Consider the following 14,062-nt stretch of genomic DNA (forward strand, 5'->3'; position numbering starts at 1 on the left):
TTACTATTTTAAAAGAAGCTTATGTGGCAGTGTGAGTGAAAGAGGGTGAAGATCCAGGAGAAAGGTGATAAGACTTCAGGTGATGGAGAAATAGAGGCACAAAAATGTTCTAAGGGAATTCAGCCAAAAGGCTGTATGTAGAGCAACAGAGTAATATCACATCCTGAATTAAAGAGGAATGAATTAGGAGACTCTATGAGACCTGTCTGCAAAGCAATACATTTAGAAATATTTGTTTACTTGGTCTAATGATGTAAAAGTGTGAGAATTAGTGAGAAAGCACAATATTGTCTCTTTAGATATACACTTAACAAAGTTCAAGTTGTGAGTTTGGGCATTTATCATGTTACTAAAACCCTTGGACCCTAAGTAATTACATGGCATGTATAACCCTGACTTCCGTGGGCAAAATACCTCAGAATCAAGGAGAATGGACGGACTGTCTCACTTTGCCTGAGAGATTCAGGTGAAGTTTGTACAGAGAGAAACGCAGCATTTCGTAGGGTGGGTGAGAGGTGGGCTAGGGAGGAATGAATTTTAGACAAATTAATATGTACAAAGGTATACTGGTATTAAATAAAATAGTGCCTTTAAAAACTTTAGAGCATTATTCCAATTGCATTTAACTTCAGCATTTATGTTTTTCAGCCAATTCTCTTACTATATTTCTAAAACACATTTCTAGGCTAAGAAATCTTACATAAACACCAAAACAAAGCAAAATTGGTATTAAGTATGAATAATAAAATCTCAAAGGCAATACATATGGGAGATTTAATATGAGTGTTTTATATGCACTTCAGTTATTAGCACACAGGAAGATATAACTCATCACTCAAATCTGATTGTTTTACTTGTACAGCAGCCAGTACAACTGCAGTTATCTTTTCAGCCCGTTCTTGTCCACTGCCTGCCAGTTTTCACCATATATACCTCATACCTTCCGTGAAACTAAATTCCCCAACTGTTTAGGAAATTCAAATAGAACTTCTAAATAATTCACACATAGTTTTTGGTAATAAATTACCCAGCCTATTTCACCCAGGTCAGACTCCATAGCTCTACCCTTTAAAGACCTCGAATTAACTCTTGAGAAGGGAAATCTGAAACTATTTAAAGCGAAAGCCTCTGAATGAGACAAAGAATGAAAAGAAAATAGATGAAGTCATGCGCTAGCCAGCTGAGGAGGAAAGGATGCCAAGTAGAGGTGATACAGCAGCATGAAGCAAAGTGGCTTCATTAATACACTGCAAACTACCAGAATGCCACACATGACAACACTTCATTTCCAAACCAAACACAACCAGAGTTTGCCACTGTTGATTTTAAGAAGCAGCTGCCTAATTGCTAAAAAGCAGATACTTGAGCAGTTGTTGAGATTTGCAAATGCAAATAAGCTTCCTTACAAATGCATTCCTATCACAGCTACCATGGCTTTCTGCTGAGTTACGTAATGATTGTGATATTTAGCCATTACAGTAATTGAACTTTATAAAGTAATTAGTAGTAGCAAACAGGTATATAAATAGCAGTTACTTAGGTGATAGTCAAATCACAATTTAAAAAAAATGTAAAGAGCTTTATTACTGTGCTTTCATTTCCCAATTTAAAAATCAGCTTAACCTAGTACCAACAATAATTCATTTTAAAATGATAATTTCTTGTCACAAAAATATTTATCCTATAAATATTTATTCAGCACTCTGTATATTAAGTATTTTTGATGTAAAAAATAAAAAAATATAGCTATTTTTTGTTCCTGAAATAAAATAATTCATCAGAAAAAGAGCATAGGGAAAATGATAAATGCTCAACCTCACAACTTCCTAATTTTGCTAAATGTATATCTGAAGAGACAGTATTATACTAATCAACTCCCTCAAATGTAACAATTTAAATATTATAGTGATATATTCTGACTAGCCAAAATTTCATGTCTGACAGTCTACTACTATGAATCATTAATTTTCAAAAAATTATAAACCAAAAACATGGTACAATTAACAATGATGATATACTGAACCCAACTGAATCTTGTCTCTATGAGTTGAAAAAAAATTTCAAAACCATGGTTAGCAAAAACAACAGTTTTTATTAAAAAATTAATTAAATTTACTAAATCAATAACAATCTTATTAGGTGACAGAAATTGTGCGAGGAAAAGGCTCTATGAAAATGGCAACTTACTTTTCCTTTCTTGGGGAACACAGTCTAATGGGAGAAGAACAAGCAAAAAAGACAAAATACTATATTTTGGTAAGTGTTGTGATAGGAGCTGCAGGGGCTCAGAGGAAGTGTTCAATATAGGTTTCCTACAGACTAGGGATTTTCTTAGTTGGGTCTTCCCAGAAGCAGGCTTTGAGATAAGAAACTGAGTATAATTAGTTTATCTGAGAGGCAGTTGAGGAAACACCAGCTGGAGAGTGAGGCAGCAAGACAAGGAAGGGATAAAGCCAAATAAAGGTGTATTATCAAGTAAGTTCCCACCTAGGTCACTGAAGTTTAATCCAACTGGGAGAATCTGGGAAATGGTATAGAACACAGGTCTCGGGTTTGTCACCCAAGGGGAGAGGGAGTTAAAGTATTTATATACCTACCATAAATTTTTGGTTGAGGTCTGCTCAAAGGGTTGTGATTCTGTTAAAATTCTAGCCTGCAAAGAGAGAGAAAGAATCTCTTGGGGGGGAAATTTAGGCACTGATACAATATACTCAATGATGTCTGTGGGAAGATGCATGACTAAAACATTCATTTTACCTTATTCCAACAACTATTTAACTCCACAGGGAACTGCATTTTTTTCCTATTTATCATGTCTCATGTCTTACTTCTCACTTTACCTCAATAAGATTGTAAGGCCAATCAATTACATATATCCCCAATGTCTTTTCCCTCCTTTTCTTTCTTCACTCTAATCTGGAAAATCCCAACCCTGGTTAAATCTAAACCCAACAAGTGGACTGTGGTTGGAAAAAAACATTCAACTCTACTGACTGCTCTCAGATAAATTCATGATTGCAAACCTCAAGTGGATCCTGAGCCCTGCCCAACCACCCTCTTACTACCCCCATTCTCCACTCTCAAAGTTGACTATTTCATAATGGCTCAGTGATCTAACTTAGACAAACATGCCCCAGGTAATAGTACTACCAATTATTTCACTGAGAAAATGAAAGCAATCATAAAAGAATATATGGCATCTTATCACAGCCAAATCTACTCAATTATCTCCATCTATCACCATAAATTTTATATTTCCACCTGTTACAACTGATGAACTTTCTGTCACTATGGTCAAACTCCTCAATTTTATATTGGGTCACATCCACTTTTGTCAATTCAAGAACTTTATTCCTGGAGTTATCTATCCTCCCAATAATATATTCACCTCCCTATCTGTATATGATAGATTCCATCAGCATTGAACATATTCTAGGAACTATTATAGTAGTTTGAACTTCAGTAATTACATAGACAATTAAATACTATTTCTAAGGCTCAATTACTGTATCTATCAAAAACAATGATAATAATATCTACCTTTTTGGATTATTGTTAAAATCAAATGAGATGAAGCCTGAAAAACTTCCTGAGATGTTTGACATTGACTAGTAATTTATGAATTCTCAATTTTATAGTTAAATACAATAAAACTAAAATATCTTTTCTCAAATATTTCTTGATTTGTGCACACATTTTTGAACAGAGACTTATCCTCAAAGCTCACTGTAACAGAATGTTACAAAAATGGCTATTTCTGAAGCCACATATTCTTCTAGAACTTTGTTAATCCTCCACCAAGAGGTTGACTGTATGTCTTCCCACCTGAACCTGAATAGTATTGGTATCTCTGAGTGTCTTAACTAATAGAGTATATGGCAGAAACAAAGCTATGTGACTTTTAAGGCTAGGTGATAAAGGATGATAAAGTATTCATCTGTTTCTCTCTCTCTCTCTTTCTCTAAATGATCACCCTTTAAGTTGAATTTAAAAAGCCCAGACCCCATGGACTGGTCTATGTTGAGGCTCCCAACCATTAGCATGGCTGAGGATCCTAGCTGACAGAGCACTACCTTGCCAGCTATGTGAGTAAGCCATCTTAGAAGCAGTTCTCCACCCTTCAAATGGGCCACACCATTTGGTGTTGTATACATCTGAGTTTTGTATAATGATGAAAACCCAATAATTTTAAGAGATTTGTACATAGGGTAACACTTGGACTGTTGGTATAAAATGAAAAAGGACTTTTGGAGCTCAAACTTATTTAAGCAAGAAACAGGCTGGGAAAACAACCTAGCTCCAAACACAGCCTACATATAATGGAAGAGGAAGCAGAATTCGGAAAGCTGAAGCAAGAGTTTTGAAAGCAGACTCAACATTAGTCCCAGGCAGAATAACAATGACCTAATTAAGGAAATGGCCATGTCTGCCCAGCTGGGTTAAGGCCTTGCTATGGACCAGTAATGATGCATCCCTTGCTTCCCCCTTTTCTAAATGGTAGAAAATTTTCCTATGCTTCTCTCTTCACAATGGTGTGTTGGATGTTGAATGGAGGTGAGAGATAAGTTTTCTCATTCCTTCGTAAGGCATTGGACTGAGCAGAACAGTTTTCAAGGAGCTGTATACTCAAACAATTGTATCGCAGACCTCATCTACATTCAGACCTGATTTAAATGGTGAGATCCAGGACCTCAAGCCTGAACTTGATGCCATAATAGATAAAACTTGTATAGGACTCCAGGAAATGATGAGTGTGTTTTTTATGTTGGAAAAGTATAAGTAATTTTTAGCAGGAGGGCAGACAGTAGTAGTTTTAAAATATACCTGCACATACTTTGACTCTACTTCCATCATCACATGGAGTAGTGTGTGTGTGTGTGTGTGTGTGTGTGTGTGTGTAGAGAGAGAGAGAGAGAGAAAGAGAGTCCCTTAAACTTGTGACTTTCTTTTATATAACACTGGCTGTGGAAATCTTTAGCTGCCATGTAAGAAATCTGGCTACCCTAAGAGTGCCCTATGAAGGGACCATAAGAGAAAAGAAAAACGAATAGAAATATGGAGATACAGAGATGAGACATTGAGAGAGAGAATATGACTAAAACCATTTGAAAAGTCACAAGGTAGAACTTACTAGCCCATCCTTAGATTTAAGAGATTTTAAATGAGTGTTACTTTCTTAAACCACCACAGACTGAGTGGTTTAAACAACAGATATTTATTTTCTCACAGTTCTAGAGATGTGAGATCAAATTGTTGGCAGGGTTGATTTCTTCTAAAGCCTTTCTCTGTGGCTTCTCTCTGAGTCCTCACATGGTTTTCCCTCTGCTTTTGTCTGTATTTCTTCTTCTTAAAAGGAAACTTGTTTTATTGGATTAAGGCCCACCCATGCAGCCTCATTTTACCTGAATTGCCTCTTTAATAGCCCTGTCTCCAAAAGTAGTCATATTCTGAGGTTCTGGGTGTTGGTTCTGAACATATGAATCTGGGAGATGTGGAGCGATTCATCCTACAGCATGACAATTTGGGAGTTTCCTCTTATGCAGGCATCAGTAACTAAAACACTGCCTGTTTCCTGATCATATGCTAACATGGTTTACACTATACTTTAACTGGTTCCTCACTTCTTTTTCTCTTTTACCCACTTTTGAACTGTTGGAGGGTGAAGTCTTCAATTGTCATTTCTGTAGCCACTATGCATGGAACAAATTTCACAATCAAAAATAGTCTTAGCATGTGATAGGTCTTCAGTGAGTGACTGATGATTGAAGGAGTTCCTTAAAGACAGCATCATGTTGCTATATGCCCCTTAGCATGAATCTCTTACAAAACTGTCTACCATAACCTGTTCCATGATGGAAGAGGAAATGTCACTTTTTCTGGCTACTGCTTCTCAACCTGGCATTTAGGCCCCACAATTTTCTGCCTTATTTCAACCTCTCTCTACCATTTGCACTATACTTTAATAAGTCTGAACCATGCACTCTTTCTTCATTATGTTTCAAAGCTTTCTACTCTTAGCTATGAATAAATGGATGAGTAGCAGAGGCTACTTTTCTGCAAATATTTTCTTGACTCCTTTTAATAGCCTAAGGTAATTATTACTTCAATAAACTCACACTACTTTGCACTTTAATATTCATTTATTCTGTAATATAAATCATTCACATATGAACTGTTTCTATCCAAGTTTTTGGGTTTTAAACTGTTATGAGTAAGAAGTACTTCATGCTCATATTTACACTTTCTCAAGTCTTCACGACAATACTTTGTACATAGCTGATTCTCAATTATATGTTAAACTGCATTAAATTGATCCAAACTAACATCTTTTCTCATGGATATTAAGTATGTTGATTTCTAAGGATATTCTTGGTGGCACAGCTCATAAAATGAACAGATATAGAAAGAAATAAGGATTATTTATAAGGATGTTTATAAGGATTGTAATTAAGCATAACAGGTTCTTTCTGACTGTGCAAATAAACTACTTTGCCTGTATATAATTTAGAACTGATTAATTGGCAGCTTAACTTCAAGATCTAAATTTATTTATTTGATTATTTTGGCTCTTGTGCTACAGTTATTTTTTGATATTCCATCAGTTATTGTGACATATGCTAAGCTCTTCCAACTCATTTTATAAAACATGTGCTTTCAATCAGTGTACCACTCATCTTTTCAAAGGTCACCTTTCATATCTGCTCAGCATATACATGTATGTCTCCTCAAATTCAAAAAAGGTTTCAGTTGTTTTTCTCACCTCTCCCCAACCTGTGAATACTACCTTATTGTATTGTACAAATGTATAAGAACTCCTATGTACTATCAGAACATGTATTTGGCAATACTTTATATTCTCAGTAAAACCACTACGTTGACACCCATAGTGTTGATCTACATAATTGTAAAAAGAGCAAGTTGTAGCAGGAAATAATCAACTACTTAGTCAAAGCACATTTTTTGCTTAAAAATTTTTGGCAATTTCTTTGACCAATGTGAACATTTCATGTGACTTAGTGAAAATATTTGTGTGTATAGATATTAGCCATAAAAGAAGGACTTGGAGAATTTTCAGCAAAATTGTTCTGTCTCAGAACTGTTCATAACTCTTGTTTTTATTGCTTTATAATTATAATGTTGTAAATGCCATTTCAACAAAAATAAATAAATAAGTGGAAAGATGACTTGTTAAAGGCTTATACTCTACAACATCTTTGTACAATGTTGAATGGTTGACTAGATAGAGCCATTCATAGAACAAAAGTAGGTAGAATTTCTTATCTTTCTCTTCATAGAGTGATTCAAATAGTTGCTACAGTAACATCTCTTTTCTTTATTGGACATTAGAAAAACACTTCAGAAACATTATTTCACTTTCATAATTTTAAAAAACATTTTCAGAGACTTCTATAGCTAAAAGGATTTTAGCAATATTTTTTATAAGACTTTAAGTTTCTTTCCATTGTTATTGAATGTCAGTTAATTATTAATCCTTCTCATCTTCTAAAAAATGTATCACTAAAATTATTCATTTCTAACCAACCATAATTACATGTCTACCAACCCAAGAATCATTAAATTAATTGACCTTTAAATTAAAGTACCAGCTAAAAGGAAAATATTAATTGAAATTAGTTTTTTAAACAAAGTTAAAAGATTCCAAGGCAGTATTTTTGGTTAAAATTTTTTACTTTGAAATTCAAATAACAGAGCAATCTGAATGAATACAGTTATATCCCTAGCTAGCTATATCCCTAGCACACAGAGTAAGAAACACTGGCTAAATTAGTGTCATGTTACATGATCAAGAGTCAACTAAAGAAGCCATAAACATAGAAATTATTTAGTCTTTCTAATCTGAAATATTTTTTAAATCCCAGGAAGCGTAAAATTCCTTAATTTGCACCCTGAAAAATGACCCTCTAATCTAACTGGTATAATTACCAACAGGCAGACACAGTGTAATGTATTTAAATGATTCAAAGCAATTGTCTCATGGAATATCTTTTTCATTTAAATAGTGTTATTTACATACTTATTTACTGCAGTCCACTACACACATCAATATCCAGCTCCAAATACTTTATAGTACAAGTTTTGTCCAGATTTATGACTAAGAAAGAGAATATTATAAGTGCTTTGTATGGTTTTCATTCATTTGGAACAAGATTGAAAACTTAGCAAACCAAGGCGGACTCTCTTCAACTAAAAGTTATCGGAGCTATGCCTAAAAATACTTTGTGTTTACCAAAACTTGAATAAATGATTCTTTTCATTACATATCAAACTATTTGAAGCACTTATTCTTTGTTTTATCATCCATCTCTACAGTCTTCTCCATGCAGTCTCATGAAGAAAAGTTAAAAATTATGAAAGTAGTGTCCCTTTTCTTCCCTTTCTTTAGCAAGAAAGATGGATGTTTTACTCATGAAAGTTATGAGGTGGAAAAAAATGCTATTCCATTTTGTTTTTCACTTTTGACATGACATAAATTTCAATGAAAACCTTAGAGATTCATAGAAAGAAAATAAAAACAACCCAAAGCCTTCAATAAAAATTTTTCTTCAGAAGAGCATCATTATTTTTAAGTTTCTTAGAAACTTGGCTGTCCTACCTCTAGGTTTTTGATAAATTTTACAGTAATTGAGAATTCTTTTTAACATAGGTGTTAAAATAATGAAAGAGCTAAGGATTTAAACAAATATAAAAGCTACACAATTAACAGTGGATTTTTAAAGTATATTTTATTGATTTTGCTATTACAATTGTCTAATTCTTTTTCTCTTCTTTATTCTCCTCTGCTCTGCACCCCCACTCCCACCAGCATTCCTCCGCTTAGTTCATGTCCATGGGTCGTACATATGAGTTCTTTGGCTGCTCCATTTCTTATACCATTCTTAACCTCACCCTGTCTCTTTTGTACCTACAATTTATGCTTCTTATTTCCTGTACCTTTCCCCGCTCCTTCCCCTTCCCCTTCCCCTTCCCCTTCCCCTTCCTCACTGATAACCCTCCATGTGATCTCCATTTCTGTGATTCTGTTCCTGTTCTAGGTGTTTGCTTAGTTTGTTTTTGTTTTTTCAGGTTCAATTGTTGATAGTTGTGAGTTTGTTTTCTTTTTACTGTTCATATGTTTTACCATCTTCTTTTTCTTAGATAAGTCCCTTTAACATTGCATCTAATAATGGCTTGGTGATGATGAACTCCTTTAACTTAACCTTGCCTGGGATGCACTTTATCTGCCCTTCCATTCTAAATGATAGCTTTGCTGGATAGAGTAATCTTGGATGTAGGTCCTTGCCTTTCATGATTTGGAATACTTCTTTCTAGCAAGGTTTCTTTTGAGAAATCAGCTGATAGTCTTATGGACACTCCTTTGTAAGTAACTCTCTTCTTATCTCTTGCTGCTCTTAAGATTCTCTCCTCATCTTTAATCTTTGGCAACTTAATTATGATGTTTCTTTGTGTGTTCCTCTTTGGGTCCAACTTCTTTGGGACTCTCTGAGCTTCCTGGACTTGTGTATCTATTTTCTTCACTAGATTGAGGAAGTTTTCTTTCATTATCTTTTTCAAGTAAGTCTTCAACTTCTTGCTCTTCTTCTTCTCCTTTTGGCACTCCTATGATTTGGATGTTGGAATGCTGAAAATTAATATTTTCCTATTTATTCATACTTTAAAATTCTTTTTATTTCCCCTGTTGTATGTTTTTACAAATACATCTTTTAGTACATTGATACCTAAAGATTTTATGTTTTGATATTACTGAAGTGGTGCTTTCTTTAAAATTTATATTCTAATTGTTCATTGCTGGTGTGTAAGAAATTGCCCTGTGCATATTGTATCCTCCAATCTTATTACACTTGCTTAGTAGTTCCAGGAATTTATCTGCAAATTCAATAGGCTTTTCTTCATAGACAATTATATATTTTTTTAAAATGTTATTGTTGTTCAAGTACAATTATCTCCATTTCCCCCCACTACTCCTTCCTGCCCTACCCATCCCACCTCTTACCCTGGATAATTATACTATTTGAAAATTAAGACAGTTTATTTTTTCCTTTCAAATATGCATATCTCTCTTTTGTTTTATTTTCTTGTCTTACTGCATTAACTAGGCCTTCTACTACCATTTTGAATAGGAATAATGCTAGAAAACCAAAAATAGTGCTAGATGTTTGCCATGTTTCAGATCTTAGGCAGAAAAAGTTCAATTTTCACCATTAAGTATGATGATAGCTATATATTTTTGCACATTAAAAAATCTAACTGAGGAACTTCTCTCTATTTCTAGTTTTCTGAGAGTTTTATTATGAATAAATATTGGGTTTTCATAGCTTTTTATGCTATAATTGACAGAACATAGGATTTCTTTTCTTTTCCTATTGATTAACAGATATTTGGATTTTTGACCAGTATTGCATTATCTGCAATAAATCCCACTTGCTTTTGATTTGTAGTTATTTGTTGGTTTTTATTTCTTAATATTTTGCTGAAATTCATTATGTCTATGTTAATGAGACTATTATTCTGTAGCTTTCTTTTCTTGTAATTCTTAATATGGTATTGGTATTAGAGTAATTCTAGACTCACAAAATAAGTTAAGGGTTGTTATCTACAACATCTATATTTTAAAAGAAATTGTGGGAAAAATGGTATTATTTATACCTTACATGTGTAGTTGAATTCACCTGTGAAAATTTCTTGGCCTATTGTTTCCTTTTTTAGAAGGATATTAATTATTGATTCAATGCCTTTAATAGATACAGGGTTAATTTGGTTATCTATTTTTTCTATATGAATTTTATAGATTGTATCTTTCAAAGAACTTGCCCATTTTATCTGTTATCAAATTTGTGGATATAGAGTTGTTCATAGTATTCCCTCATTATACTTTTAATGTCTATAGAATCAATAGTGTTGATTCCTAGTTTATGTCTTATGTAGGTCATTTGTATTCTTTCCCTTTTGTTTTTGCCGGCTGGTCAAGCCAGGAGCTTATTGATTTTACCAATATTTTCAAAGAATCAGATTTTGGTTTTATTAATTTTTTTCTATTGTTTCCTGTTTTTGTTTTTATATAGTTATGCTCTAATTTTTTTCTGATGCTTGATTTAGGCTTAAATTGTACTTGTTTTACTAAGGTGGAAGCTTCAGTTATTGATTTTAGATGCTTATTCTTTTCTAATGTATGCATCTAAAGCATAGATCTTTCCTCTCAGCAGTGCTTTCACTGTTTCCTATGTATTTTGATAAATTATATTTTCATTTTCACTTTAAAATATTTTTAACAGTTTCTCATGTGGTTTTTCTTTGACACATATGTTATTGAGAAGCACATTATTTAATTTATACACATTTGGGAATTTACCAATGATATTTTTTTTATGGATTGCTAGTTTGATTCGGCTTTGTGAGAACATACATTGTATGATTTCTTTTCTTTCAAACTGTTAAGATGTGGTTGTGGGTTGAGAATTTACTCTGCCTCGGCAAACATTCCATTTGAGTTTCAGAAGTGTGTGTGTTGCTGATGCTGGATGGAGTATCATCTGAACATCCACTGGAACAAGCTGATTGACAGTGCTGTTCTGGGCAGCCATATCTTTACTTATTGTCTCTCTGCTCATTTCCTGATTTTTGTCGGCTTCTCAGTTACTGTCAAAGAGGTATGAACTTTCCAATTATAATAGTAGGTTTGGCTATTTCTCCCTGCAGTTTTATTGGTTTTGCCTCATGTATTTTGATGCTGTGTTCTTAGGTTCATGTACATTTAGGATTGCACCTAAGAACAGATTTCTTTCTCTGAAGTTTGCATTGTCTAAAATTAGTACAGCTACTACTCTTTTATTTTGATTAGTGATATTATCACATAGATGATATTCTATAGCCAAGTTAGGAAGTAAAGGGTAGAGGGGAAAAATTATACAATTAGACAATTAATCACACAGTAAAACTGAGGTACTAATTAAACTACATTTTATTATGTATATTTATGGTTCTAATGTGGTTAATGTCTTCACTGAATAGTAAATTTATTTCAGGCAGTGATTATATCATATTTACACCTCTCTCACAATGTTTATTAAATAACTTGTATAAAGTAAATACTGTACTTAATATTATACTGTGTTAATAAATAATATTTTCATATCTGTTTGATTACTAAGTTAATTTACATAATTTAGTTGTTACTATAGTTGTTATACATAACTATGTTGTTTTAATAGATTGTTGAACAATCTATTGTTCAACAAAAATTGTTGAACAAGTGAATTATCTGACTATTAGGAGTTAGTGAAGCATCTTGCCTGTATGGACCAGAAATATTTATGCTAAAGAACAGAAAGAACTATAATATGCAAGGTGAAAGCATGAAAACTCTTAAAAGATTCCTTATGAATGTAGACTTTGTTCTTCAGGAAGTGTGAAGGCAAGTAGGGTCTTTATGAAGTCAAACTCTTAGGGTATTAAAATAGTGGTGATATGTAGGCTATTACAGAGGGGCACAGATGGATGGTACTGTATGAGCTCAGTGTCTGGAAGAGATTAGAGTTAACTTTGCAATCAGTATATACTGTAAAAAGAATACAAAATAGTAATACTGTTGTACCTTACATGCTTATTTAGGTAAGAGAGAGGTTTGCTGAATTTTTTCTGGGTAAAGAAAATTAAATAAAATTAATTATAAAAACATTATTTTTTTTTTCTGCAAAAAGCTTTATTGTTTCCACTTGGTCCAATGCATGGGAGAGGGTTCCAGGGTGGGGTTTCAGGGTTATCAGGCTCAGGCAAAAGCCAGACACCAGGGAAATGCAGACGGGCCCCTCGAAAGCCTCTGGGCTCCAAAGTTTTCCTAGTTGTGCTTGAGGGTGAGCCTATCGAAGAAGTACTCTCCCATCCCAGCCTGGGGGCTGCCCAGTCTGCAGATATTAGTCAGGTGGTCGCCCATTTTCTTCAGGAGCTTCACCTCCTCGTCCAGAAAATGGTTCTCCAGGAAGTCACAGAGATGAGGGTCTGTGAGGGTAAAGGCCAGGGCATGCAGATCCAGAAGAGCCTAGTTCAGGGTCTTCTCCAAGTCCAAGGTTGCTTCCATGGCATCCTGAGTTTTACCCCACTCATCTTGGGAAGGCTTCGCCACATCCTGGAGAAGAATGCAGCAACCATGCTTTTTTGCAGCTTTAAGAGACCCTCAGAGCCCTCACACTTCTCCTCCGCCAACTCTTGGAAGAAGTGGCCCACACCCTGCAGAGCCACATCGTCCAGCCTAAATAGAAGCCCAGAGAGAGGTAGGTGTAGGAGGCCCGCAGATGCAGGTTGGCCAGGTGGTTGACCGCCGCCTCCACATTGATAGAATAATTCTGGCGAATTTGGGAGCTCATGGTTGCTCAGCAGTGAAGAATTAAGGTCGAAAAAACAGTGCCAGCTGGTCTTGGAGGCTGAGGAAAGCTGAGGTGGTTTCGAAGATGGTGACTAAAAAAGAAGGTGGAAGGGAGTTGGAAAGGAGGGGCGTCCCTCGGGCTGTTCCGTCCAAACCCTGTTGAAGCAAGAGACAGATCCCAGGACCACCGGGGGCACTCATAAATATATTATTTTAACTCTTATGTACCATCAGTGGAATTAGGGAAATAAATACAGTAACTGAGAAAAAAAATCCTTCAGAATAACACTAATATTGGAATAAAAATATGCTTACTTAAAACCCCCAAAGTATGATTTTTATATCACTATATGGTAAGTCATTAAATAATGCACACTAAAACAAGAAAATAGATAAAAATGTAATGAAAATAGATGAAAAATGTTTTGAATTTTTAAGCTAATCTAAATTTACTTATCAGGAAGAGATTAAACTAAATTCTAAATCACATGTCATAGATCAAGATGAAACAAAGATCAAGATGAAATTCTAGTATTCTGAAATATCAAGATCCATTGCTTTTCAGGAATGGCATATCCATGCTGGGTGAGTTTATGCCATGTCCATTGATATTTTCTGTTTCCTAGAGCCATGCACTATAGATTCTTACCTACAGGAAGACTTCACTCGGAAGAAATGGTGAAT

At 34.4% G+C, this 14,062-nt stretch overlaps 1 pseudogene; it reads right to left on the reverse strand.

Moving 5' to 3' along the window:
• Window positions 1-12,706: 12,706 nt before the first annotated feature.
• On the reverse strand, window positions 12,707-13,573 carry LOC114497572 (annotated as a pseudogene).
• Window positions 13,574-14,062: the final 489 nt, after the last annotated feature.

Source organism: Phyllostomus discolor, chromosome 5 (genome assembly GCF_004126475.2).
Source record: "Phyllostomus discolor isolate MPI-MPIP mPhyDis1 chromosome 5, mPhyDis1.pri.v3, whole genome shotgun sequence".
Taxonomy (NCBI): Eukaryota; Metazoa; Chordata; class Mammalia; order Chiroptera; family Phyllostomidae; genus Phyllostomus; species Phyllostomus discolor.